The 27,845-nt window shown below is 36.5% G+C and overlaps 1 protein-coding gene across 5 annotated transcripts in view; it reads right to left on the bottom strand.

The window, feature by feature from the left end:
- TP63 (tumor protein p63) overlaps positions 1-27,845 on the bottom strand; it is a 246,812-nt gene that overhangs the window by 162,168 nt on the left and 56,799 nt on the right. The gene's annotated exons all lie outside the window — the stretch shown is intronic.

Genomic DNA, 27,845 nt, shown 5'->3' with positions numbered 1-27,845 from the left:
ACTCTGCAATGTGCCTGACAGACATTGTTTAGTTTTCTCCAACATCCTGTGAGTTAGATATCAGTATTATCCCATTCTATAAATAACAAAATGCTCAAGATAACTGGTGACTCTGTGTTCTTAAGGATATGGCTTCAGTCCCTAGCCTGCCATTTACATGGCTTATGACTCTGAGCAAGCTATTTAACTTCTCTAAACTTTATTTCCACATCTGTAATAGTGAGAAAGAGAATAGTACCTATCTCACAGGGAGAGGCCAGGCCTTGGAAGGCTACTCCACTCCACAAGTAAGAGGAAGTAGGTGTCACTTTAAAGTTCAGCAGAACCACTTGGAATACATTTGGAAAACGCAAAATGCCGATTCTCTGTTCCTACCTCCAAGAGATTCCGTTTCAAATTATTTGGCATGAGGCCCATAAATCTGCACTTTAAAGAAACTGCACTTGAAAACACATGGCTTCAGGATTCACCTAAAATTTTATTAAAGTCAAAGTGCCTTGATAAATCTGCATTTTCTCTAAATCTCCACTTTCAAATAGGCAATGTATCACAGCCTTGTTCACTAAGATGTCATTTTAATAGTGGAATAAAAAAGTGTGGTGTAATAATTAGAGTTAATATTATATAAACCATACTGCATGCTAGGCATTGTTCTAAATGCTTTATGGATATGAACTCATTTAATCCTTCCAACAGCCCATGATAAAGTTTTACTATTAGAATCCTCATTTTATAGATGAGAAAACTGAGGCACAGAGAGCTTAAGTAACTTCCCCAAAGTTATACACCTAATAAATGACGGGAGCAAAGATTCCAACTAACAGGCTGGCTGCAAAGCCTGCATGCACTCTTCACCACCACACTGTGCAGCCTCTGCTAGGGATGGACAGAGGCCCAAGCCCTGCCTTACAGGCCTGATGCCTTCACTAGCTGGTGGCTTGGGAAAGTCTCTGCCACTCTCTGGGATGCAAGTTCCTCCTTTATAAAGTGAGGGGGTTGACTATGATGAGCGTTCAAGCCCTCTGGTCCAAAGATTTTAGCATCCATTTCACAGGAAATGTTTGACTTATCCGATGGACTGAGGCCCAAGGACTGCTGACAGTAACAGCACTCCCCCCGTCTGCCCCATTATTGATTTCTCTTACCTGCCAACTCAAAACACTTCTTGCTGAGTCATTTGTCCTTTGTCATTCCTTCTTGCTGAGGAAACTGAATGCACTGCTATCTAGAGAGGGTAGATCTGTCTTCACAGATTTCCTTCTCAACTCAGCTGTCTTTCTTTAATCTGGCTTCCAGAGCACTTCCACCTGAGCCTGTTTCAACTTTATTACTCTCCCAGGGAGGCCCACCAGGTTCTTGCCTGTCCTTTCCTACTCTCCTCTTAAGCGATGGCACTCTTCTGATCTAAGTTGTCCTCAGTAGCATCTCTCCAATCTGTCCTTCCTACTTACCTTTCCACTCTGTCACTGTTGTCCTACCCCAGGCGTAAACTCTCAGGCATCCTTTAGCCTTATATTTCCCAAACCTGGTTGCACTGAAGAATACTGAAGATGATTAAAATATAGATGCCTGGGCACTCTCCGGTCCAATTTAATTAGAATTTTGAAGAGTGGAATCTGGACTGACCATTAGTTAAAAGTTCAGAACTTCCACAAGCAATTCTAATGTGTGGTATGGTTAAAACCCCTGCTGCCCAGCCCTGGTGGTTCTCTAGTGGAGAAAATAAACAAATCAGAGTCACCTGGGCAGCTGGATACCACTCACTCTCAGGGAGGTAAGTTTGGGCATGTGAAGCAAACAAACAAAAGGCTCCCAGGTGGTTTGAAGAAGCCCCTTTATGGAACAAAGTTCTAGCTGAATCTCTAAAGTGAGATGAATCACTATACCCTCCTGTCACCCACCTTAGCAGAATAATCCAAGGCCTCTCATTGTGTCCTGCATTGAGATAACATTTCCAGTCACAAAGGGTGATGCAGAGAAAAAAGCACTCGACAGTAAGATCCATGTTCTTTTTCTCTGCTCTAACTGGCTAGGTAACTACGAGGGAAGCCCTTTTACTCTCTAGGCTTCATTTTCCCCTATTTGTAAAAGAAGGTTACTGGATTACTAGATAATCATAAGCGTCCTTCCTATTTTATTATTCTATTATTTTGATGCTATTATTCCTAACAATTGCACAAGCAACCCCAGTTTTTTCTACATTCAGCTGACAATAGGCAATTCATCTGAGCAAACCTATTCACAAGGCCTCATGAAGATGGGTGGGCTGCAAAGACTTCTTCGAATTTCCTTAATTCACCAAGAACTATCTCTGCTCACACTTAACCTTAACTCTGGCCTTTGAATCTCCACTATGATCTCCCCTATCAGTGCCCTCTGACAGCAACCCCAGCTAGTGCCATCACTTCCTTCCTTTCTGGGCTTCCCCGCTCCTGCAGGCAGATGCCTTCATGAGCAGGGTCGGACACTGAACTTGGTTACGGACTGGCACTCTGCTCTCACCCCTCTAGCTGTCCAGTAAACCTAAGGAGGGGACTGCAGCATGACGGCAGGGTGGCTGCTGGGAGACTTCTTTTTATTTGTTTGCTTTGTCTTACTGTGAGATGGCTGAGTCTGTTAGGAGGTGCTGGATGACGACTGTGTAGCAGAGAAGTGGTAGCAGTGTCTCTCTCCCTCTCCCCTCCCTGCCAGCTTCCAGTCTCCTTTAATTTAAGAGATGTACTTACTATCTGAAGTTGCTGGAGGTAGGATAGCCTCTAATGATAACATTCTTCATACTGTGTGTAAGCATTTTTTCATAAGTAAATGAAGTGTAGTGAAGCCAATAATGATAATGAAAATAATAAATAATATTTGACAGGACAAAAAATTAAAATCAGGAGTGACCTTCCCTCCAGTGACCCAGATTCTCCTTCCTTGACCTGGTTCTTTGACTTTTGTGTCTGAGAATGGAGAAAGGAAAAAGGGGAAGAAGAAATACATTTAGCTAGGGTACTTTTGTCTATCTATGAAATGAAGGGCTCTGAGATAGAGGTGACAGGGAAAAAGGAAAACCTTCTAGAGTGAGTTTGCTGGGGGCTAGAATTTGGGGCAGGGTTTGATGGAAGAGAGATGAGCAGATCGTTACTTGCAAAAATGGAGAAAAAGTGTTACTCAGGGTCAAAACTGGGTCTTTAATATACTTCTAAAGACAAAGAACAAATGAGAATTTAAAAAGAATAGAATTAAATAAGTAAAACCCCTTTTAAGTTCTATTTGATTGTTCTGTGCTTCTTAAATGCCATCAACTTAGAGGCCAAACCCAGACTGGTCATGGATTCAAAAGTGTACAAAACATAATATTTAAGACATTTATTTACATTTCAGGAAAAGAGATTTTTAAAGATCATAGAGAAGAAGAGAGGCATAATTCCATAGAAAAAGGCTCTCAAAGAAAATTTGGCTCAAGAAAAATGGAAGACTCTGAAACAGGGTTCTACGAACTACGACCCACAAAAACTACTCTCACCTGTTTTTGTTTTAAGCCACACTCATTTGCTTGTGTATAGTCTATGGCTGCTTTCATACCACAGTGGCAGAGCAGAGCAATTATTGCAGACTGTGTGCTGAAAATAATCACCATCTGACTTTTACAGAAAAAGTCTGCTGACCCTGACTAAAAAACAATATTTTAACTGCATAATTATGAATATTTCAAATTATAAAGGAGGCATTGGGTAAGGGTGTTGGTTGGTTGGGTAGAATGTTTATAAAGTGGTTTGGGGGTATAAAAAGATTTCTGATAAATCAAATGAAAAGAACACATACGAAAGTGTGAAGTGTAAGCACGTAATCAAGAGAGAGCGAACAAAACATGAGGGTGCAGCAGGAACAGAGGAGGAAGCTCGTCACTGAGAGCAAGTTTGAGCTTTTCCAAATAAGGGTACAAATTATATTTAAGACCGATCATGTCCAAGTAGGTACTAAAGAAGGCTGTGATTACTAGAAGAAGCTTGGCCTCCCAAAGCCAGTCCTCTCACTTCACCAAACAAACTCAGAACATCGTTTCCACGGTCTGGTTTCTCCCTCTCGCATACATGGGTTTGTCTGCACCACTGTTTTCTTCTTCCCACGCTCTTCAATTCTTGCAACTGAGAAATCTGTGCTTTTTTAACTCAGTCATGTCTGTGGTTGAGAGATAGCCAGGTTCCTCCCATAGAGCACTTATACTAGAGATATTTATGCTTTAAATATCTTTATGTTCTTCATATTCTTATTTCTGTTAAATATGCCACTCTCTGAAAGTATCTGCTACAGTGTTTTTTGTTTTGTTTTGTTTTTGAGGTAAAGGATTCAAAGCAAACTTCTTTAGAAGCAAACTTCTAAAGTTATTTCCACCTTTTGCTACCTTTTCTTCCCACAATTGATCTTACATTCATTGTTTCTCTGTCCCCATGGAAAACCTTCCGAATCGCTCTGTTAGTTGGCTAACTTAAAAATGTTACACAATTATGTTTATATGTTTCTTTCACAATATGACTATCTTCTCTAGTAACCATCACAATTCTAAGAGATTTAATGTTTAATGTTATTTAAGCAGTATTCTCTGGTTTATTTTTCCTTTAAATAATTTGTTCCAAAATAAAGACAAGATCAGTCCTATCCCACTAGTTTGTGTTCTATTGATTATCACGCTCTGGTCATTGCAAAGTTGTCCCTGGGAATTCCCTCCAGAAACCTGGTAATCAAAGTACATCCCTTGTAGATGCTTATAACAGATTGTTTTCTTAAAGATTAGCACTTTCTGTTTTCCCAATATATATCCCTTGTCCATTAGAGCATCCTCTTATGTTGTCATCTGTCTTGAATAATTTTCAATTTTAGCTTCTAGGAGTCTGATGGACACAGCAGATTACATAGCAAGCTTTCTTCTTTTCTCACATTAACACATTCTTTAATTCTATTCCTTGCATATAATGTCTGCCCTATTACTACTAGTTTTATGCCTTCCCTTTCTAAGCTCAGGGTAAAGGCTGACTTTTGGAGGCTGGATCAAATTTTAGGCTAAAAACTAAAATTAAAATTTAAAAAAAAAACACAACTGCTTTCAAGAACATATATCCTGGAACCTAATTCCCAGGTTTTACCGAAGCAATAAACAGCTTAGGGATTAAACAAGCATGATTACTATTGATTAATGAGACCAACCTCATTTAAAGTAAATGTCTATAACCCTGATTTCAGATTTCCTCTGTTGACTGAAGGCTTGTGAGATCGTGTTTTTAGTGTATTGAGATTTTAAAAATTCAAATTCAGTATAATATAAAACAGTATAGCTGTTCTCACTCACCATTCTATCCAGATACTTTTAGGAGCAGTCAGCTGCTCTCTGTATAAAAGTTAGATGTATTCTCCACATCTTAGTTACCAAAAAACTTTATATTCATTTATTTATTTTTCAAAGTTACTATGTTTGTCAAAAGTAACATGACATCCTCTCTCAAGCTGATCTCTTCTTGATAAGTGTGAAAGATAATATTACATTATCTATTATAAAAGATGAGGATGTTATGTTGTGTGTTGGGAAAATTATTAAATAGCACTATTAGTAGTAACTATTTAATTTAAGAAATGATGAAACATAGAAGCAGCTTTAGGGCAATAAACACTTTGTGTGTGTGTGTTCATATTTGTTTAGTTTGTATATGTGTACAGTGATGTCTCAGGGAGCTGTAATAGATAATGTGATTAGGTCTAAAGATACTTAGATTCTGATAACTCTTCCTTAGACGTGGCAAGTGCTATGACAGGTAAATGGACTGAGGGAAAAATTTAGAAAAATAGATTAGTGGCATAGTGGGAAAATAATGTGAATGAACAACTTATTTTATTTTGGGTCTTTTTTAAAAGATTGGGCTATGAAATTCAGGCTTTCATAATATTCTTCAGTTTTATCAGAATAAGAGCTATGGATTCCTTACATCTCCACCGTGTTTAGTGATGTGAAAGCTGAAAGGTTCCTTTTCTAATGACACCATTCCAATGTTGAAACTGAGAAAAAATATTGGAAAATCCTATCTCTTTAAAAGGGAAGAGATTGTGGAAGTAACACTTCCAGGGTCTTTTGAAACTGAATTTCAAAATAAGTGAAGGATAATGTTAAACATGTAAATTCTCACATTGTTTCTGTGGTGTACCCAAAGTTCAGTGACTAAGAATCTATGAAAACTTTTGTGATGTCACATCATTAAAACAAAATGGTCTTGAACAAATATGTTATCCCTTGGGGCTTGACCTCACTCAAGAAAAGAATGAATACAGATATATTTTACAAAAGGGGCATTACACATCAAAGAGAGGTATCTCATACAATTAAAGATAAAGAATATAAAGGTCAATCACAGGAGCATTGAGTACTGATTAGGAACATGAATTTTGGAATCCTGGTTTTGCCACATGTTTAACCTTGAGGAAGTTGCTTAAACTTTCTAAACCTTGGTTTCTTCATATGGGTAATAGGAATAAAAATACCTAACATGTTATTTAGTTGTAAGAGTATATGAGATGTATATAAAGTGTTGAGCACAACACCTGGCAGGTACTCAATACGTGGTAGGTAATGGTTATCACTATTCTGAACTGTGGTCTAAAGCTAAATCCCCATCTCTCTGAGAAAATGAGTCAAAGGAGTTACCACGAGGAGCATGGTTCAGTTCCTCAGTGTTCACATAGTTATTTCTAGACAATTTTACAGTCTCTTGATTTTTTTAACAAAAGAAAAACAAACAAACCAAATCAGGGCACAGAAATTCATACAGTGATAAATCTTGACTATTCCACAGTAAGATTTATTGTGGTTTATGTATGGTACCCGCATTCTTCACATGGCTAGCTGCTATAATTTTTAGCATTAGATTTACATAGCATAGTGGCTGTATCCCAAACCACCACAGGAATAGTGTCAGACTCAGCACTGGTGACTTTATGGAGGGTATAGAGTCATTTACCAGCAATGTCAGTATGTAATTACAATCATGTTTTGTTGTCATGTATACATCTAGTAGGTCTTAGTGCTTATTAAGACATATTGCCTAGAAGTACAAAAGTAGCACATTTATAGAGAAACCTCCTGAGAACTTTATCTTTTAGCTGATCAGAACATATGCTCAGTGGTCCTTGTTTTAGATTAAAAGGTAACTGCAGTAAAAAAACAAACACCATAATCCCAAAGCAAATGCCACAATTAAACTTCATTTCTCATTTACACAAAGTCTTATGAGGATATTTCCCTTCAGACAGCTCTCAGTGTTCTTATAAGCAATGACTCAGAGATCTAGAATCCTTCAATCTCGTGGTTCAGCTATTCTCTAGGGCCTCAGAGATATCTTCTGGTTCCTCTCTATCCAGCCTAAAGTGAACAGAAGAGGATGTATAAGGAACAGGGAGGGAAGGGGTGGGGGGAGGAGAGGAAACACAGCAAGCAAGAGATCTTATGCTAATGTTAGGGGCAAGTCTGGAAGTAACATGAAGCACTTATGTCCATATTGCATTGGTAGAACCAAGTCACATGACTCCACCTAACTTTAAGAGAAGCTGGAAAATACTGTTAACTGTGCCCAAGAGAAAAATAAAACAGCTTGGTGAATGCACAACACTGTTTCTCTCTCAGCGCCTCTCCAGTGGAGTGAGAGAATTGCTGAATTCCTGGATTTTTGTTTCATTTTGTTTTGGTTTTGGTATTTAGACAGCATTTTTTTTAAAAGATGGCTTTTATATAAATATGTGTGTGTGTATGTGTGTGTGCACATGTGTGTGTAAAATGACTCATTAACTCTGAGAGGTGTGCTGAATTAACTCTTTGGCATTTACTTATCCCCCTTTTCATACTCCATTCTAAGAAACCAAAGGTCTCTCGTTTTTGAGAGAGCTTTGAAAAAAGGTAAGAATAATCTTCAACAAAGGGGAATCTATCAAAGACTGTGGTGTACATCAGTGAGAGATCTAATCTTGAAAGAGAGGTCTCTAAGACACAATCAAGTCGCTCAAACATCACCAAAGTGTACAGAAAGGAAGCGTCTCAGGATTTCCAGGTGATTGACTGCAAACACACACCTTAACAAACCTCTGCCAAAGCAAGATGATTTTCTTTTTCTGTACTTGTCTTTTGGATTTTAGTATCTCTGCATTATTCTCTGCTACGTTCTGTGCTTGGGCAATGAGCCTGCACTATTTGAATGCTTGACTCTTGGACCATTGCTGAGACTTAATCTCTTTGCAATGTTTCTGTAAGCTCTCAGGACAAGCAGATTACAAGGGTTAGGAGGAAACACTGGAAACATGACCACTTTCCCAAATGTCATGTCAGAGAATATCTGAGTCTGGGACTTGAAGAGATAACACTTAGAAATTTAATAGTGCCTTTTCCACATTTCACCTTATAGGGTCCTGTGTTGTCACAGCACATACAAACACACACACACAATTCCATTCACATGGTGTCTTTAATTCATCTACAGGCAGCAATAATATAGTACTGAGTATCCATGAGTACCCCTTATAAACTGGAGAGTTGGAAACCTAACTTTGTCCAAATTGCTTTTCGGTTTCATATGTGTTAATTATAAATGGAAACTATTAAAAGAATACTTTGGAGAGAATTATGACCAGGCTTTAACCACCCTCCCCATAGTGGGCAAAAAACTGTTTGCTTGATCAAATATCTCCTAATTAGTGATTTGTAAAGTATTTTAAAAGACTTAGAAATTGATTTGGTACTTATTTTATAATAGTATTATTGGCTTGTTTATATCGTAATTATAAATATTAGAAAGCATCAATTACAATTATAGAAAGGGACATAAACATTTTCCAGGAAACATACAACTAATTAACGTTAGGGCTTTAATAATTGGCTCCGACAATTAGTTCTAGATATGAACTTGTAATTTAATGGTTCAAATGTAGTATTTATAAGAAAGTATTTTTTGAAATGTATTTTGTTATTTTATGCCAGGCTTCAATCTCTGATCTCTTCAAAACTCAAAGAGTAAATGATGTGAAACTTGACTTTCTGAAGTTAAAACTGGACCAGTCCACTGAGGGTGAAGTACATTTAAGATTGGTCCCTAAAGGTTTGAGATAAGATAAACTTGTTTCAAATGAATACGACTCATCTCAGGAAAACAAACTATTTTATCTAAGAACTCAGGGACCAAAGGGAAAGTATCAAAGCCTAGTTCTCTCTCCTGCTCAAAACCAGATGCTCATGTGTAGCCTATTTACTAGAGAGCTGATAACTAGGCTCTTCTCTACTGTTGAAACAAGTAGTTTGTTCCTTCATTCAGCAAACATTACTGAGTTACCTACTACTTGCCAGGCAGTGTGTTGTGTCACAAATAAATACAGAGCCTAAGAGTGGGCTATAAAACCCATTTTCATGGCTAGATTTGTGCATCTCAGTGCATATCTGACCCTTAAGCCAGATAATCAGGAATTCTAATCCTTCCTTATTTCCCTATGCTATGGTAGTCTGGGGAATTTCCACCAAATCTTGCTCTTTCTTGGAGCTTTATGCTGCAGCAGTAATGGAGCCTCTCAGCACCCTGAACTCACAAACATACCTTCTCATGTCACTTCACATCTTACATATCTTCAATGGCTCTCTATCAGGTTTGAACTCCAAACCCAGTGGCATGGATTGGAAGATGCTTGGTGATCTGACATAAACCTAATCTCATAATAAAACATAGTTCATATGCTAGTCTTAATTTCTGAAATAGTCTTTGCATTTTATCGTCTCCTTCTTTGCTCACTCTTTCAATCTGAAATACTCTTTCACATTTGTTCACCCATTGCTCTAGTCTGAATGGTTGTATCCACATAAAATCCACATATTCAACCCTAACCCCCAAGGTAATGATAAGAAGAAGCTGGGCTTTGGGGAGGTGCTTAGATCATGAGGGTGAAGCTCTCATGAATGGAATTAGTACCCTAACAAAAGAGTCACCAGAGAGTTACCTTGCTCTCTCTGTCCTTTCACAATTTGGGGACAGAGCAAGAAAGTGCCACCTATGAAAATGTGGGCCCTCGCCACACATAAAATCTGCTGGAGCCTTGATCTTAGACTTCCCAGCGTCCAGAACTGTGCAAAATACTTTTCTGTTGTGCATAATCCACCCAGTTTATGGTATTTTGTTACAGAAGCCAAAATATACTAAGATTATTATCAACAACCTACCCAATCTGTATTTCTCACCTCAGATAGAATTTTTTCAGAAACATTTCTTACTCTTCCCCAATCAAAATAAATCTGTCTTCTTACATACTCTGTAACAAAGTGTTTGTTCTTACTGAATCCTACCTTATGCAACAGTTAGTTGTTTACATGTCTGTCTCCCTTCCTTGGGGACCGGGGAAATGTATTATTGTATCTCAGTATCCACCACTATGCCTATTGTAGTGATTGTGCAGGGTATGTGCTCAATACAGTCATGACCATTTTAATTGTTGTGTTTCCCCTCTCCAGATCAGGTACTGAAACTCTCCAAAAGAAGGTAGACTCAAGCCATGCCTAACCAGCTAGCTACTACTTTTCTTCCAGCAGCTTCTAGACTCTCTCCAGTTTGATCCTTTATACTCTTGCTCTTCCTCTGTCTTTCTACCAACACCCAACCTAACAGCTTGCTATTACAGAAGTTCCATCAATCTGCCTATTTCTCCCTCATATTCTTTACTCAAGCCCACACAAGGCATATGACATCAGTGTATGAATCCAGCTGGAGTGAGATAAGAAGTGGATGGGCCTAACTGTGGACAATATGTCCACATGAAGGTAACCAGGTTATTTTGTTTTAATTGCCAGACAAACAGTATTATGGGCTGCCGGTTACAATGGTACCATTTTAACACGAGGCAACACACCAGTCTGACAATCCACTGAACTTCTTCATTCTCTGTACCTTTCTTTGCATTTTTTCCCTCTAGCCGGAGTGACTCCATCTTTATCTATTAAACACCTCCATCCTTCAAAGCCTGGAACCAATGTTACTTTCTCCTTGGAATTTTCTCCCATCCCTCCAGGTGGAATTTGTATTTTTTCCCCTGTGTTCCCATTGCACTTTTTAAAAAATTCTATTATTCCACTCATCAAAGCTAATTTCACACTAGTTCTATTAGGGTACATTAGCCTTGTCTTACTTAAGACAGAGCCTTGCACACATAAACTCTCAATATACGAGGGGTCTTCAAAAAGTTCACAGAAAGATTCATACTATCTTTTAAATCTATTTTTCACAAACTTGCTGAAGTACTCTTGTATATTGTTGAATTAAATGCATATCCCTTTTATACCCCTTCTAAGCAGTAGCAACTAGGTTCTTGGCCCTACATTCCACAAGGCATATTTCTGAAAAGCAAACTGTGGGTGGAATAGTCTATGTTTCAAATGTTTAAGAAATGGACCTTGACTTAACTAGAAGATTAGTGGCAATATCAATGTCAGAAGTTTTATCTCTGACAACACATGACCCACACCACGTTGCCTTAGACAAACAGGCACCATTACCAATGTGTCTATATACTATTTCTAACTCCTCAAGAGAACAGAGAGGCATTATAATTGATGAAAACTCTCTCGATATTGAACTTATTTATAGTGTTTGGAGGAGAGAGAGGCAGTTTGATGAGTGTACTGATAAAACTCTAGGAACTTGGCAACAGCCATTGCACAGGAATTCCCCCTGCTCTGCATTTTAACACTGCTGTGATTTGTAGACATCACTATTTAATAAAGCACACAGCTGTGCAAGAGGTGCAGGAGGTGGAGTTGGCAATGAAGGGTCAGCAGGAAATCTGGCAATCTGTGTCATCTGGAATTTCCCTAACTCTGTCAAGCCACCCCTCCTTCTATTGCCCTTCTCTAGCTCAACCTTCAGGCACTCTCTGAGATAACCATTTTAATCACATAAATAACTGAGCAGAGAAAGTGCAGTATAAGTCCTTCCCTTTAGCTCATCTTTAGCAAGTATATTTTTGTACATCCAGGAACTAGAATTGGACAAACCAGCAAGATAAAATAAGTAACAGTCCAAATCTTCAGCTAAAACTGTAATGGAAACATTGAAGGAAGCTAAAAAAGAAATCTCTTTGGTTAACATTATATAAATTATTTCTTTTAATTAAATTAGCCCTGCCCTTGCCTATTTTAGCTGTAAACAGATGTTTCCAAAGCAGCAATTTGAAAACTAAGAAACCCTGTGGTGTCCCATAAAGCTGAGTTTTGCAGCTAAGTTCAAATCCTAGCTCAGTAACTTTTTGATCAGGAATCAAGTTATTTAACCTCTTTCGGCTATATTTTCCTCTTCTGCAACATGCAGATGATAACATCTGCCCGGTGGGCTGGTAAAGAGGATTACCTGATAAAGTATATTTATAAAGGACACTCAGTTAAGGTATGTTTTCCCTTTTCCTTTCCTTTCCCACCCCTTTCCTGAACATACACACACGCACAGATCTTCATGACTTGTATAGTCTACGTCTGGTAAAAAATAGTCAGCTTTTGAAAACATAATAGATTCAAATAAATACTTGATATCTGGGATGTCATGTAACATTTTCTTGCTATTACTAAGTAAATAATATGATTACAGTGTCTTTATTTCAAATAATTCAAAGCATTTGACACATACAGTTATTCATTTCCAAAATATTCGTATAAAGTATAAGCAACGTAATAGGTGTCCATATTATGTACACAGGAAATGGGAACAAAAGTTAAGTTGTATGGTGACCCAAATCTTCAAAGGAGAACTATAATCCCTGAGTCATGTCACCCATACTGTAGATTACACCATATTACATATTACACTGCCTCATGTGCATGCATCCTAAAGTGTCCTCTTTGTAGTTATAAATTAGAGAAAAGGACTAATGGTCCATGGAAACATTTATTAAAGACAGAACAAATTAAAAAGGCAAATGTAATTCTTCAGGAAAGTAAAAATTAAAAAGTCATCTTCACTATATTTTCCATTAAGAATAAATAACATAAAGCTCATTTAAGTAGGGACAAATTTAAAATAAAAATAAAGGCAAATTAAATTTTTAACAATATACTTCAGTTTCACATTTGGGCTCCATAATGGAAAAAAAAAAAAAAAAAAAAAGAAAGAAAAATTTAACAAATAAGACAAAGAAATAATAAAAGAATTAGAAAAATTATGATGTTTGTTAAAGCTCTGTGAGAAAAACATTATAACAAATTCATGAATTCAACTTTTTTGGGAAAAATAATTGTTTAGATGAAAACTAAAAAAATCATCACAAGAACTTTTAAAAATTGTACCAAAAGGTGAAAAGAGTAGTTCATATAATATTTTATCTTATTTTCAATAAAGCCAACTAGTAATAACTGACTTAAATGTGAAAAAAAACTCCATATTTCAGCTGACATATACATTTAAATGATGTACAAGATAAATAATATACTGTAAGCTAATGAATTAAAAATGACATGAAAGAAGAAAGAAAAAAAAGGGATGAAATCTACATAACTACATGGGGACAATAATGAGACATGCTATAGTAACCTAGATTCTAGGTGTGTGAAAGGATTGCTGTTTGTAGAACCTGTGAAAAAATAAATTGGCCCTCTTAAATTTTTGAACACAATGTAAAGTTTCTTAACTCTACTATTCTATCAGTGTTGCTGAGCCATAGAGCAATTTGTGGGTATAAAGAAGTCTATGAGGAATAATCACAGTTTAAGTATTATAGAAAGTGAAAGTTTTCTTACCTTTGCATATTATGTTATTTTCTAGCAGTTTAGGTAATATTCATCAGAGTCCAGTAAAAGAATGGATAATAAAGAAATCAATGAATCAACTCTGCATCTCTGAGTGCAAGGTGGTTTGGGGAGTTTAAGCCTCTAGCTTAAACCAGCCTACTGTAGATATGCTCACATGTGTTCTTGTTTATAGCCTGTTCATTTGTAGTCAGCAAACACGCTTTAGAGGTCTACTTACATCAGGCGGCACTAGCCACTTTGGCATCCCATATTTCCGTAAGGATACACCATTTGGGTTTTTCCTCAGAAATTAGATTTTTCGAGGCCAAAGAAGAAACTAACCAACCAAACTGAATGCTGCTATATGCCATCAGTCAGAGTTCAGATTTGGGTATAAAACGTACAAATGCCAGAACCAAAAGTCAGACTCTAGCTAATGAACAAGAAAGGAAAGAAAGAGATAAACTGTGGTTCCTTTTAGAGTTTTGTTCACAAGACAGCAGGTTGGTTTCCTTAAGTGAATGAATATATTTCTCATGACTACAGCCACTGGCAGAGAAATTGTTTGCTGAAACTGGTTCCAAATTTGAAGTTAAAAGACAATATACACAGTTTTTGAATTTAATGTTATGAAACCATTTTCAAGCTCTAGATATTGTCAAAGCTGCTTTAAAAGACTATTTTTCAATTTGCTGATTGAAATCATGAAAATGATTTACTGGGCCACAGTCAGCTTAAGAAAATAAAGAAGGAAAGAAATAAATAGCAATAGATGACACTGGAATGGAATAAAATGCCATGAAACAAAATGGAATGTATCAGATCCTATTTCATGTAGTGTGGATAAGTATTATTTTATTAAATTCTGGGGTTCTATTTATGAATGTAGATATTTATAGGTTTGTGTGTGTGCATTTGTGCATGTGTATGTGTACAGTGCACACATGTTATATAAACTATGTGTTTTTATTATAGCTAGTGGCCAAAAATGTTAGAATGCCATTCAAAGAATAGTTAAGACCTGTTTTTAATTAGCAGTAAGTTTATATACATACATTTTTTAAATTCTAAATTTAGGCTCTAAATGTGCCTTCCTGATTTTTAGTTTGTTATATTAGTGGTTATACTTATATTAGTATTAATATTGATAATATATTTTTTAAGTCATTTCTAGGATAAATAATTTTCTAGGATAGTGATCTAAATTTCAAATTAGTGGCATTCTGCTTAATAAAGTTTTACTATGAAATACATAGAAGAGCAAAAATTTGATTATGCTATAGCCACACATAGGTCCTTACACTCTGACCAAGGAAACCTAAGTTTGGGATTATTTCCAAAGGGAAAACTTTAAAGCAAAAAAAGTATACAATGTATACTGATGACTACTATAGATTTGTTAATGATAGAAAAAAATACATAATTCACCTAAAATTTAACATAAAACATTAATTTTAGTATATACTGGCAAAACTACATAGTACAGTACTATGAACAGTCATCAAAATGACCACTCTGTGGCAAATCCAGAAAAGTGCATATAGGATACATTTAAAAAATACAATTTAATCTGTGCTGTGATTACAGATACGCAAACATGCAAGCATCTAGCTAGATTTTGGAAGAGCACAGGAAAATAGAGATGTTTAATTTGCTGGAGTAATAAAACAGTAGATGCTTTTGAAAAAATTCTGTTTTTAGATAATGTTATCATAAAACTGTACTATTAAAAATAATCATATCTTAGTATGGTTCTAAAATGCAATCAGTGTTGACAACAATTATGAGCAAAGTTCAAATGCTTCATCTGCTTATATACTGCTAAAATCTTAGGAAAGTGAGCCAGCAAGAGAACACTTTCAAAGAACCATGATGAAATAAAGTGAGACCTATTTTACAGTTTGAGGGTCTTTTTGTGTGTAGAAGTTACGCAAGATGTTGAAGATTGTTCCTCCTGGCTTTGGGGGACGAGGGTGCTACTTGGGATCTCCATTGAACTCACAAGGGTCTGAAGTCAGAACTACAATGTCATAGGCCCTCCCTCTGGCCCTCCCTTATCTATCAAACAAAGCTGGTGATAACCTGTGTTGTCTGGTCTTTGAGAGTTTCACCTTTTGCCTGGCTGATATATAGGATCTAGCTAATTCTGGGTCTAATTTATTGGTGCCGGCTGGATGAAAAAGTACCCTGGCGTCAGATGTGTGGCTGATTGTCACAAGATGCTGAGAGCCCAAAGGTGGAAGATAGGAAGAGTCTCCAGGGCAAAAAACAGAATTAAGGACTAAGGTCACAATGGCAAGCTCATTTCTCAATTTTTTTGGCCAAAATAATGTTTGCCATAATTGTCATACTGTATGCCAACTGTTTGTATAGGATGGGGAGAGACCTGGTGGAGTTGAAACTAGGAGGAAATTATAAGATACTACAATGTGATAGGGAGATTTCTCCATATTAATGATGAACATGGTATCTGGATGGGCAATACAGAATTAATAAGTTATTCCTTAATAATGTGGAAGTCAGGTCAATCTCAGCCTTCTTTTTGGATATGCCAGGCCCCAAACTATCACAGCTATTGTCACAGGGCTGCTGGCATTGTTATTTCACAGTAGACTGATATTTTCTCCCAAATATGAGCATTTTAAAGTGGCAGATGATCTATTTTCAGGTCTAAACCAGTGTTCCTTTTTACCTTTTGACATATAATAAAATCTTATATATACCCGGAGAATCTAATGTACCCCCAAAAGAATTTTTCTTTACTGAGGGTTTTGAAAGCAATGGACTCCTTTTTAATTTTCCAGAAATAAAATTATATCTTATAATAAATATATTTTTCAAAACTCAACATGCTCTGCCACCTACTAGAGGTTGTGACTTAACTTGGGGGTGGGAGGCATGCCCCGTCCAGGTGAGATACACTGCTCTGTACCAAGGGGCAACTTTAGGTATCATAATGCCATCTTATCACCAACCACAAGCTAAGAATGAAAAACAATGAAATTAAACAAAACAAAATCAACATAAATAAGTTGTTTCTATGAGATCAAGATAGTCACATATCCTATAGGAGTATCTTTCAAAATTACATGAATATTTAAATGTTTCCAATAATTTCACTGAAATATACCAGACACTTAAGCGTTCAGTCTCTAAATTTATATGAAAAGGTATGAAGAAGATGTGTCTTAGAATTAATATATTTATTGAACTCCCTGGATGCATGTTAGAATCATCTAGAAAGCTGTAAAAAAAATGAGCAGTGCACAGGCCCCACCCCAGACTCACTAAATCAAAATCTCTAAGGGTTGGGTCAGAACATCAGTATTTTCACAAACTCCACACAAAATTGTGATGTGTAGCCAGGAGTGAAAACTTCTAGGTTAACAGACTGTAGAATGTTGGAGGGCAAAGGGGCCTCAGAGATAATCTCATCCAGTGCTTTTCCATCTGTGTTTCTTTTCTTTTTTTTTTTTTTTTCATTAAAACATAACCGATTGTACACATCTGTGGGGTACTGTGTGTTTTTATTATCAATACCTGTGTGCAATACATGATGCTCAAATCAGAATAACTAGTCTATTCAATATTATACAATGTAATCGTTTTTCGTGGCCCTTTACCAGTTCCTCCCTTACCCCCCTCCCACCTGTGTTTCTTTATCCACCCCAATCAAGAACAGCAATTCTGCCTGTATTCCTTTAAGTTGTCTATATTTCCCAGTAAAATTTCATTTGAATCAAAAGTCCAAGAGGGGAAAGGAAGATGGAAAACCTAGATGAAATAACTCTCTCCTTATCTCACTAAGAAAACTGAGACCTGCACAGGGATACTTCCTTGATCAAGATTCCAGTGTTATAGACACAAGCAAATCCTTAGTTTCTTTATTCCCAGGACACAGTTTTTCCTATTCCCTATCAGGGTCTTGCTTTCTCTGCTTCAGCAGAAATAAGCAGAAATTCATAAATCTACCTGCCTAGCAATGATGATACCATTTTTGTGGTCCTGATACTCCTATCACAAATTAGTATTTCACAGCATAAAATCATTTGATGGAAAGATTCCCCATTTGACATAATATTGATTATTTGAAGGCATATATATCGTACACTAAGCAGAACTAATGTCATTAACACCTTTAGAGACAGATGATTTACATCTGTTTGATTTCACAGTTCCCTCTTTTCATGCCTCAAAGTCTGAAAAAACATACAGTGTTTAATTCTTTTAAAGAATAAAACTTCTGTTATTCTGAGAACATTTTTTGAAAAACTAAGATAACTAGATACTTATTTTTTGCTGTTTTTTAGCTCAAGCTTACCACTAAACTACATGCTAAACACTCCGCATTATCTTATTTAATCCTTGCACTGATCCTGTGAGGTGGGTTCTGTTATTATCCCCATTTTACATATGAGAAAACTGAGGCAATTTGCCTGAAGGCCACACTCAGTAAGCGGAGCTGAGACCAAAATTTATTCTGACACAAAAGTCCAAGCTCTTGAGCCTACACTACGCAGCTTCCCAGATAGCTCAGGCATTGAAAAACCTGCATGGTCAATCACTAAATGAGATTTTTAATGACAACATGTTATCTACAAAAACATTACACATACAAGAGCAATACTTGGGGGAAGTCATACATCTGGGCAAATATAAATTTAAAAATTATAGTAATTTAAAAATATTTGGAACACTAGATTTCTGGATTTTTATATTTTTTTCTCTCAAGGACAAAAGAAACGAAGTGATAAGCCATCCCTGGGAATTTTTCTAGCTGGTTAGCTGGATTTAACTGAATTCATAAACCTTTCATGGGTGAGAAATTTTAGCCTATTTTGTTTATTTTACTCCTTTAAAACTTCTTTTTTTTTTTTTTTTTTTTTTTTAGCATTTTCTACTTGCCAACACTAAAACTCCAAGGAAACAAAATTCAGTGAGTGCCAGAAGTGTGAAAGCTATGTACAATACAAAGTGTCATCCACTACTCATTCAGTAAAGGAATATTTATTGAGTATCTATTCTGTACTGAGCACTATGCTATAAACCCTGAGGCAAGAGAGCTTCAGACCAAAGAGCCTTATCCTTCCTTAAATTTACAGCCTAGCCAGGGAGACAGACATCAATCAAGCACAGTAGCTGCTCTCATGGAACTCTGACAAGTGCATGAAGAAAAGGATAGAGAGAACAATGAAAGCTTGCATTAGGGGGGCCTAAGTCTGATATCAGGGTATGTTTCCTTGAAATGGTGACATTTAAACTGAGATCTGAACAGTAAGTAGATGTTATCTAAGTGATGGGCTGTACAGAAAGCTGGAGAAACTCCTTTTAAGCTATGGACGACTTCACAAGGGAAGTACTAAAAATTTGGGTTTAAAATGTTAATTCAATATTACCATGTAGAGAACCAGAAAAAGAACATTCTGGGAAGAAAAGTAGCATGAGCCAATATGATCTCCCCAGTTAACCTTTTAAGTCAGAGCAGGACAGACACCCACACACATGCACGAACATATGCGCGTGCACACACATATACACACACTCCTGCACACGGGTCCTGCTACTTTTCTGCACCATTGTAGCTGTTACCATGCAGCCTATTGCATAGGATTAGTCTGAAGTGTAAGTGAAATCTGGTTGGTAAATGGAAAGAAAGTATGTGTGGCTTGGTTATCCAAATACAAACCCAAAGAAATGTTCTCTGGGACAGGCAACTACAAAGTGCCTTTCGTTCCCACTAAAGTGTAAGTGATTGCTATCGGGCCCTTCCCAGTCAGTGCATTTTTATTAGAGATCTTGAAGATATCTCATTGATTGTGTTCTTCCATCAGAGGCCAGGACAAGGTGTGCAGGACATGGTGGACTGGTGTGCTCGGGACTTAGCTTTGGCCTCATTTCTCCCAACAACTCACTGTGATTCTGTATAAGTCACAACCACTTTCTGAGCTCCTGTTTCCTTCTCTTTAGAGAAAGAGATACAAGTGGCAGAGTTCTTAAATCCCCTCTGGAACACTGACAAGGCTGTGACCAAAATATGGGGTATTAGCACATCTCCTGGCTGTTCTCTGCATTAGGATTTAGGGATCTGAATTTTGAAAATGATTTTTATTTAAAGTCCTAACTACTCTTCCCTCCACCTCTTTTTCAATTTCATCATATACAAACTCTACTCACACTGGCAGCCACCTGCCTTTTCTTTTCCTTTTTATGTAAACATGCCTTTGGTTTGGGCCCTGAGCAAAGAGCAGCAGTGAAATGGGTTATGAACATGGGTGGGCTTAGGAGTCAGTTCCAAAGTTCTGGCTGCACCACTCACTAGCTGGCTGGGAGCAAGTTGCTTAACCTCACCAAAACTACTTGCTCTCATTCACAAAATAGAAATGGCAGTGGCGCGTGCCTTGTGGATCTCAAGAGGAAGAAATGGGATCATACTTGTGAAGTGCACAGCACAGTGCCAGGCACACACTGCCAGAGGCAATGCCTAACACCTGTTGTTAATGATGTGATTTATTAATTTCCTGTTATTCTTTATACATACATTACTTTTAATAATATCAATAACACTTCAAGATAGAAATTACTTCACCCACTTCATACAAGAGTAAAAGGAGTATGAGAAGAGGCTTATTATGTTTCCCAAGATCACAATTCAAATGACAGAGCTGAGCCTCAAATCCAAGCCTGTGCTCTCTGCTCTACTCAATCTTGATTCATTACCTTGTGAAAAATAGTGTGGCAGCCATAGTAACCTTCCACACTGCTCAATCTGGCTTTCTCCTGCAGCTCTTTCCTTTGGCACCTGCCCTGCCCATCATACCCTTGGCAGGTCCCAGACTGGTTGCCTTGGGACCCACGCAGGGGAGAAAGCTTTGTCAGAGTCCCACTTATCTTCTGAATGAGTAAAGAATTTAAGGCAGTAGGGAAGAGGTGACTTACCAATCAAACCTCCCCCTCTACAAGTCAAGAAACAATGGAGAGATAATCTATGACAGCAAGGAAAAAGCTCCCTAATGCCCTAAAGTCCCAGAGGGGCCCCCAGAGAATTTCAAATCTGAATCCTTTTGACTTAGAAGGAAGTGAGTTTCAAATGAACCTTTGGAAAGTTGAAATTCATTGTCAATAAATCTTCTCTTTGGTTTCTGTCTGATGTTTCACATTCACTTAAAACCTTTAATTCCCTCAGGAAAGCTACTAAAATAACAAGAGCCCCATTGGAAGCTTAGTAACTAACCCACTAATATAGTTCCAGAACCAAGGAACCCCCAAGGCCAATTCAGCAGGACCAACAGTCAAGCATAGGACTCCCAGTGCTGATCTGAGTACAGTTCTTCGGCCAACTCAATGTTATTGCACACTTATCTCTGGTTTCCTGAAAGGTGGTTTTCAATATTCAGTTGGACTTTCCCCCAATCTCTCATTCATGTTCGGTATGGCTCACTTAAATTTATATTCTAATCCCTTTCCCTAAAAGATTCACTCCTTCAATTACTGTGATCATTAGAAATACCAAGAGAGGAATTTTCACAGCCTTCACAGCCTCCTAACATAGACAAATTCTTAATTTTTGTTGTTGTTGTTGTTACACATAACTCCTAAAGAGCAAGTACTGAAGTGGTATCTCTGTACTACGAAGGCTTTCTTCCAAAATAATACAACAATCATAATAGCAATAATAGCAATCAATAACATTGAGACTTATTCTGTGCCAGACTCCAAATGCTTTTATATATATTTGCTCATTTAATCTTTACATTATGAGATGGGTATAATTTATTTTCTCCTTTTTCCAATTTAGGAAGGTGAGTCCTAGAGAGGGTTCATAAGTGATTTTAAGCAGCCAATAAGCTGGCAGCAGGAGGGAGCAAGAAGTGTTAAGCTAGACTAATTTCCAGAGCCTTTGTTAATTACCCTCTCTTATAAGCCATGAAAAGAAAATAGCCCCAAATTTCACCTCGACATTATAGGTAGACATAATTTCAATCTTTAGTTTTAAAGTCTCTCTCTCATTTTTAGAAAACCTGGAAACCAATATTAACTGTGCTTTCTCAAATCACATATCACCGATTTTCCAGTTTAGATAAGCCTTGGTAATCTGCCTAACCATGATTTATTATCATGACTTCTGTGATATATTAACTTTTTAACTTTTAAACATATTTTATTTTATTTTATTTTTTGGCAGCTGGCTGGTACAGGGATTGAACCCTGGACCTTTGTGCTATTAGCACCATGCTCTAACCAACTGAGCTAACCAGCCAGCCAGATATATAAACTTTTTAAAAAACCTAAATGATATAAATATCATTTACATCATTTGACTGAAGCCTTCTTATGTTACTAGCATGGGATGTTGTGGTTATTAACATCAACATAATCATTCCAAAAATTATCCCAGGAATATTTAGAGGGTGTAAAAGAACTCACTATCTTAAGTTCAAAAAATTAGAGAAATCAGTGCTACTAGACATTTCTGTTTCCAGTTCTCTGTGTATCAATTATTTTTGTTACAGCACATCGGTATTAAGATGAAAATGAAAGGTGTACCCTGACCACATCAAGGGACATAAGACATGTTATTATGTCATAGCTATCCAGCCAGCAATTCCCATAAATCTCTGATCCTAAATGGCGATGCCGCATTCTTACCATGATACCTATTTATCTACCTACCTCACATTGAAGTTCCTGCATTTGCAACTAGAAAATTGCCATGTAATTTATTGCCCTTCGCCATGTGGGGCTTCCATTTCTCATCTGTAATTTTGGAATAAGTATTTAAACAGCTGTGTTATAGTGAGAACCGAGTGAGGCAGAATACAGGAAAGCACCAAACACTGGGCCTGACCTAGAATAAGGTATTCAGTAAATGCTTGTGGAAATGGAATCTGTGAATGACAGCACCAGTTTTTCATAACGCCTGTATTATTTAAGATGGAGCTGAATCAGAAAACCGTCCTGCTAGTTTTCCCACTCTTCACAGTGCTGCCCTACAGCTGCTGTTTAACAGCCTCAATTAGAAAAATCAAAAGGATCAACTTTAGGAGCCTCTGGGAAGGCATTTAACCTCACGTTAATGCACAACCTGTTGACCCACCTTTTATCAAGGCTCACTTCAGACACTTCAAATGTCCATGAAGATTAAGCGACTAAGACTTCTAAAGGTACAAGGGGACTCATCTCCTGAGCACTGCAATCAGACAAGCGATCCCAGACACCAAACAGCATCAACACACATAACTCTTCTGTTTCTAAAACAAGATGCTCCCAAAGCTGCGATAACTTAAAATAAATTTCTTCTGTAGCTAAAATCCTAGTCAGTAAACATTTGTGTAAGGACTCATAACTCAGTCTTAATAACTACTTAATGTTAAAATTTAAAATATAAAGATTAGTTTCCTTTTCCCTTTTTCTTTCAGGCCAAGGGAGGAAATTCAAATTCTGTGTAATAACAGAAGTGACTTTCAACAAAAAAATCAATGCTGGTATATATAAAGCTATGTGAAGATATCTAGATTTATAGTTTTGCAAACTCTAGGAAGTTTTTTACATAAATCCTAGTGCCATTTTTTACCCAAAGATATTGAACATATGATGAAGTTTTCATTCATTCTGGATTTTTTCCAACACTGTATGGACAAAAAAAAAATAAAAATAAAAAAAAATAAAAGGACAACTTGATGATTAGTTGATGGTACTTGCATTCGAACCCCAATGTTTTATAGTCATTTGAATGCACTCTCTAGATTCCTCTTGAACCCCAATGCAAAATAGGAAGGATATGTTCAAACTTTTAATTTGGGGTCTTTTAAATTTTTTCAAATTTCACATAAAGAAAGTTAATAAAGTATTTTCCAGATATCATGCTAGTATGTAGAATGTGGAGATTTGTACATGAAGATCTATGACTTTGAGTCAAGAGAAGTGAATGTAAATCACTTGTTAGTTTTGTGATCTGAAGCAACTATTAAAAACTCTCTGTCTTAGTTTCTTCATCAGTAAAATAAGAGCAAATTCAGAGAGTTGCTGTGAGTGCTAAAATGAGGCAGTGAGTATGGAAGACTTTGGACAGAGAGGATGCTTACCATGTTGCATGAAGGGAAGAATTTACAGGAAAACTGCTCTGTCTTTCCTATTAGATTGTAAGCTCGGTGAAAGCAGAATACACGTTGGCCATTTCATCACTGTGTGCTGGGAGTAGCTATGGTCAGCTCTTGACAGGCATTCAATAACAGTTTAATTTAATATGCTTGCATTAATATCTGTTTTTCCTTTTTATTCCAATAGAATTCTGTTACAGAAGTATAATAGATATTATACTTTCTATTGTATACTATTTCTATTCTTTCTATTATATAATACTATAGTCCTATATTATAAAAATATCAATTATTCAAATATTGTATAATAATTATCTATAGTAGTCATTTAAATATTGTTTGTTTTAAATAAAATCAATGTACAGTCAGCCCTCCATATCCATGGGTTCTCCTTCTATGGATTCAACCACCGCTGATCAAAAATATTGGGGAAGAAAAGTTGCATCTGTACTGAGCAAGTAAAGACTCGTTGTTATTCGCTAAACAAACAGTACAACAATTATTTACATAGCATTTACTTCATATTAGCTATTATAAGTAATATAGAGATGATTTAAAGTACATAGGCAGATGTGCATAATTTATATGCATATATTAAGCCAATTTACCAGAATATCCATTGGAAGTCTTGGAACCAATCCCCCATGGATACTGAGAAAAGACTTAACCTTTATTATAATGTGAAAAATAATGTGCTAACTGATGTGAGTGACATAGACAATAATAATAAAAGTTATTATATAATTTACTATGTGCAGATACTCCTCTAAGAAAATTAAATGTATTTAACTATTTAATCTTCATAAGAAGATCCCATTATTAGCCTATTTTACGTATAAGGAAAGAGAAGGAGTAATCTATAGATAATCTCATAGCTAATTAAAAGTTAAAGCTGGACTGTGAGCTCAGGCATCTAGCTTTAGAAAAGTATCATTAGCTACTCTTTCTATTTCCCCCCCTTAAGGAATAACCCATAGCCTCTGTCTTAAATGAGGGAATGATTGCCACCTCTAATTAAGGTGGAACATAATGAGGAAGAGGAAGGAAAAAGGGGAAGAAATGATTATTGAAGCTCTAGACATATTTCAATTTAAACTTTTGAAAATTATTCAGCCATATAAACAGACTAAAGAAGAAAAATCATATAATCACTTCAATTGATGGAGAAAAGCATTTGACAATATCTGATATCCATTTATGATAAATGTCTTAGGAAACCAGGAATATAGGGAACTCCTCAATTTAACAAAGAACATCTACAAAAACCTACAGCTAATATATGTAATGGCAAGAAACTGGACATTTTTGAAGGTGCTAAGACTGGGAAAAAAGCAAGAATGTCCTCTCTCACCAGTCCTATTAAACACTGTACTAGAAGCCCTAACTAGTGGATTAAGATAATAAAAGCATTAAAATGGTACACACACACACACACGTGCACACACACACACACATACACATACATACATATGGGAGAAAGAAATAAAACTGCCTTTATTCACAGGCAATATGACTCCATAAAAAATCTCAAAGAATCACAAAATACAAAGTTAATATATAAAAGTTGCCTTGCTATATATCAGAAATGAACAATTAAAAATTAAAACTTATAAAAACTTACAATAGCACTGAAAAAAGGGAGAAATATTTAGCTATAAATCTAACAAAATACATATAGGATCTATATGCAGAAAATTACAAAACTGATAAAAAATAGAGAAAGATTCTAAATAAATAAAGTGATAGTCTGTGTTTATGGACTAGAAGACTCAACACTGTCAAGATTTCATTCTTCCCAACCTGATCTATATTTAGAAAACATTCCAAATTAAAATCCCAGTAAGTTATATTTGAGATATTGGCACACTGATTTTAAAGTTTATGTGAATAGGAAAAAGACCTAGAATAGCCAATACAATACTGAAGAAGTGGACGACTTTACCTAATTTCAAGACGTATAGGAAAGCTACAGGAATCAAGATAATGTGGTATTGGCAAAAAAGTACACATAGAAATCAATGGAACAGAACAGAGGGTTCAGACAAAGCAACTGATTTTGGACAAAGAAGTAAAAGCAATTCAATGGAGAAATGATGGTCTTTTCAACAACTGGATATACATATGTAAAATATTGAACCTAGATGCAGATGTTACACATTTCACAGAAATCAACTCAAAATGGATCATAGAACTAAATGTTAAATGAATATATATATTACTATGTATAAATTAATATATTTATATAAAAATTAATATAAATTATATATATAATTAAGTATATGTGTGTGTGTGTGTGTGTGTGTGTGTGTGTGTGTGTGTGTGTGTGTGTGTGTGTGTGTGTAATTTCCACAGTAAAATATAGGAGAAAATCTATATGGCCTTGAGTTTGGTAATGATTTTTAAGATAAAACACCAAAACTACAATCGCTGAAAGAAAATAATTGGTAAGATAAACTTCTGCTTTATGAAAGACACTGTTAAGAGAATAAAAAGACAAGCCACAGACTGGGAGAAAATATTTATATAACACATATCTGACAAAAGACTTATATCCAAAATATACGAAGAACTTCTAAAGCTCAACAATAAGAAAATATTTTTTAAAAAATTTTTTTAATTGGTTATGAATATTTATGAGATACAAAGCTGATTGTCACCACTCATGCCCAATATGTGATGGCCAGATCCATACTGGCAACTTTACCAAAAATTGCAATTATACCCTGTATCCCCCACCCAATTATCCCCGACCTCCCTCCCCATCTCCTTTTTCCCCACTCCACTTTGTGTCCCTACGTGTGCTCTCTCCCTTTGCAAGTCCAACACACCACTGTGGACTCTTTTTCCTTCCTTCTTTCTCTCTTCGCTCCCACTTATGAGTGAGCACATGTGGTATTTATCCCTCTGTGCTTTGCTTATTTCACTCAACATAAGTTTCTTCAAACTCATCCATGTTGTTGCAAATGGGAGAATTTCATTCTTTTTTATGGCAGCGTAGTATTCCGTGGTGTACATATACCACAGTTTCCTTGTCCAATCATCCATCGATGGACATTTAGGTTGGCTCCATATCTTGGCTATTGTAAACAGAGCTGCAATGGACATTGGACTGCAGGTATCCCTTCAACATGATGATTTCCATTCCTTTGGGTATATACCCAGAAGTGGGATTGCTGGATCATATGGAAGATCTATTTGTAGTTGCTTGAGAAAGCTCCATACTGTTTTCCATAGTGGCTGTACTAATTTATTGTCCCACCAACAGTGTAGGAGCATTCCCTTCTCTCCACACCCTTACCAGCGTTGGTTATTCACCGTCATTTTGATTACAGCCGTCTAACTGGGGTGAGGTAGTATCTCAATGTGTTTTTAATTTGCATTTCCCTTATGACTGGTGATGTTGAGCATTTTTTCATGTATCTGTTGGCCATTTGTATGTCTTCCTTTGAAAAATGTCTATTCAGCTCCTGCATCCATTTTTGAATTGCGTTATTTTTCTTTTATTTGTAATCGCTTGAGTTCCTTGTGTATTATGGATATTAATTCCTTCTTGGAAACATAGTTAGCAAAAATTTTCTCCCATTCTGTAGGTTGTCATTTCACTCTGTTGATTATTTCCTTTGCTGTGTATAAGCTTCTTAGTTTGATATAGTCCTATTTGTTTATTTTTTTCTTTTGTTGCCTGTGCTTTCAGTCTCATGTTCATAAAGTCTGTGCCCAGACCTAGCTCCTGAAGTGTTTCATCTATATTTTCCCTTAGTAATTTCACAGTTTCAGGTCTTATACATAAGTCTTCCATCCTTCTTGAGTTGATTTCAGAGTATGTGGTAAGAGATGCATGTCTAGTTTCATTCTTCTGCATATGGATATCCAGTGTTCCCAGCACCACTTATTTAAGGGGCAGTCTTTTCCCCAATGTAAGTTTTTGTTGCCTTTGTCAAATATCAGGTGGCCATAAGCCTGAGGGGTGATTTCTAGGTTCTTTA

Source organism: Cynocephalus volans, chromosome 1 (genome assembly GCF_027409185.1).
Source record: "Cynocephalus volans isolate mCynVol1 chromosome 1, mCynVol1.pri, whole genome shotgun sequence".
NCBI lineage: Eukaryota > Metazoa > Chordata > Mammalia > Dermoptera > Cynocephalidae > Cynocephalus > Cynocephalus volans.
This window is presented reverse-complemented; position numbering and strand designations above follow the sequence as displayed.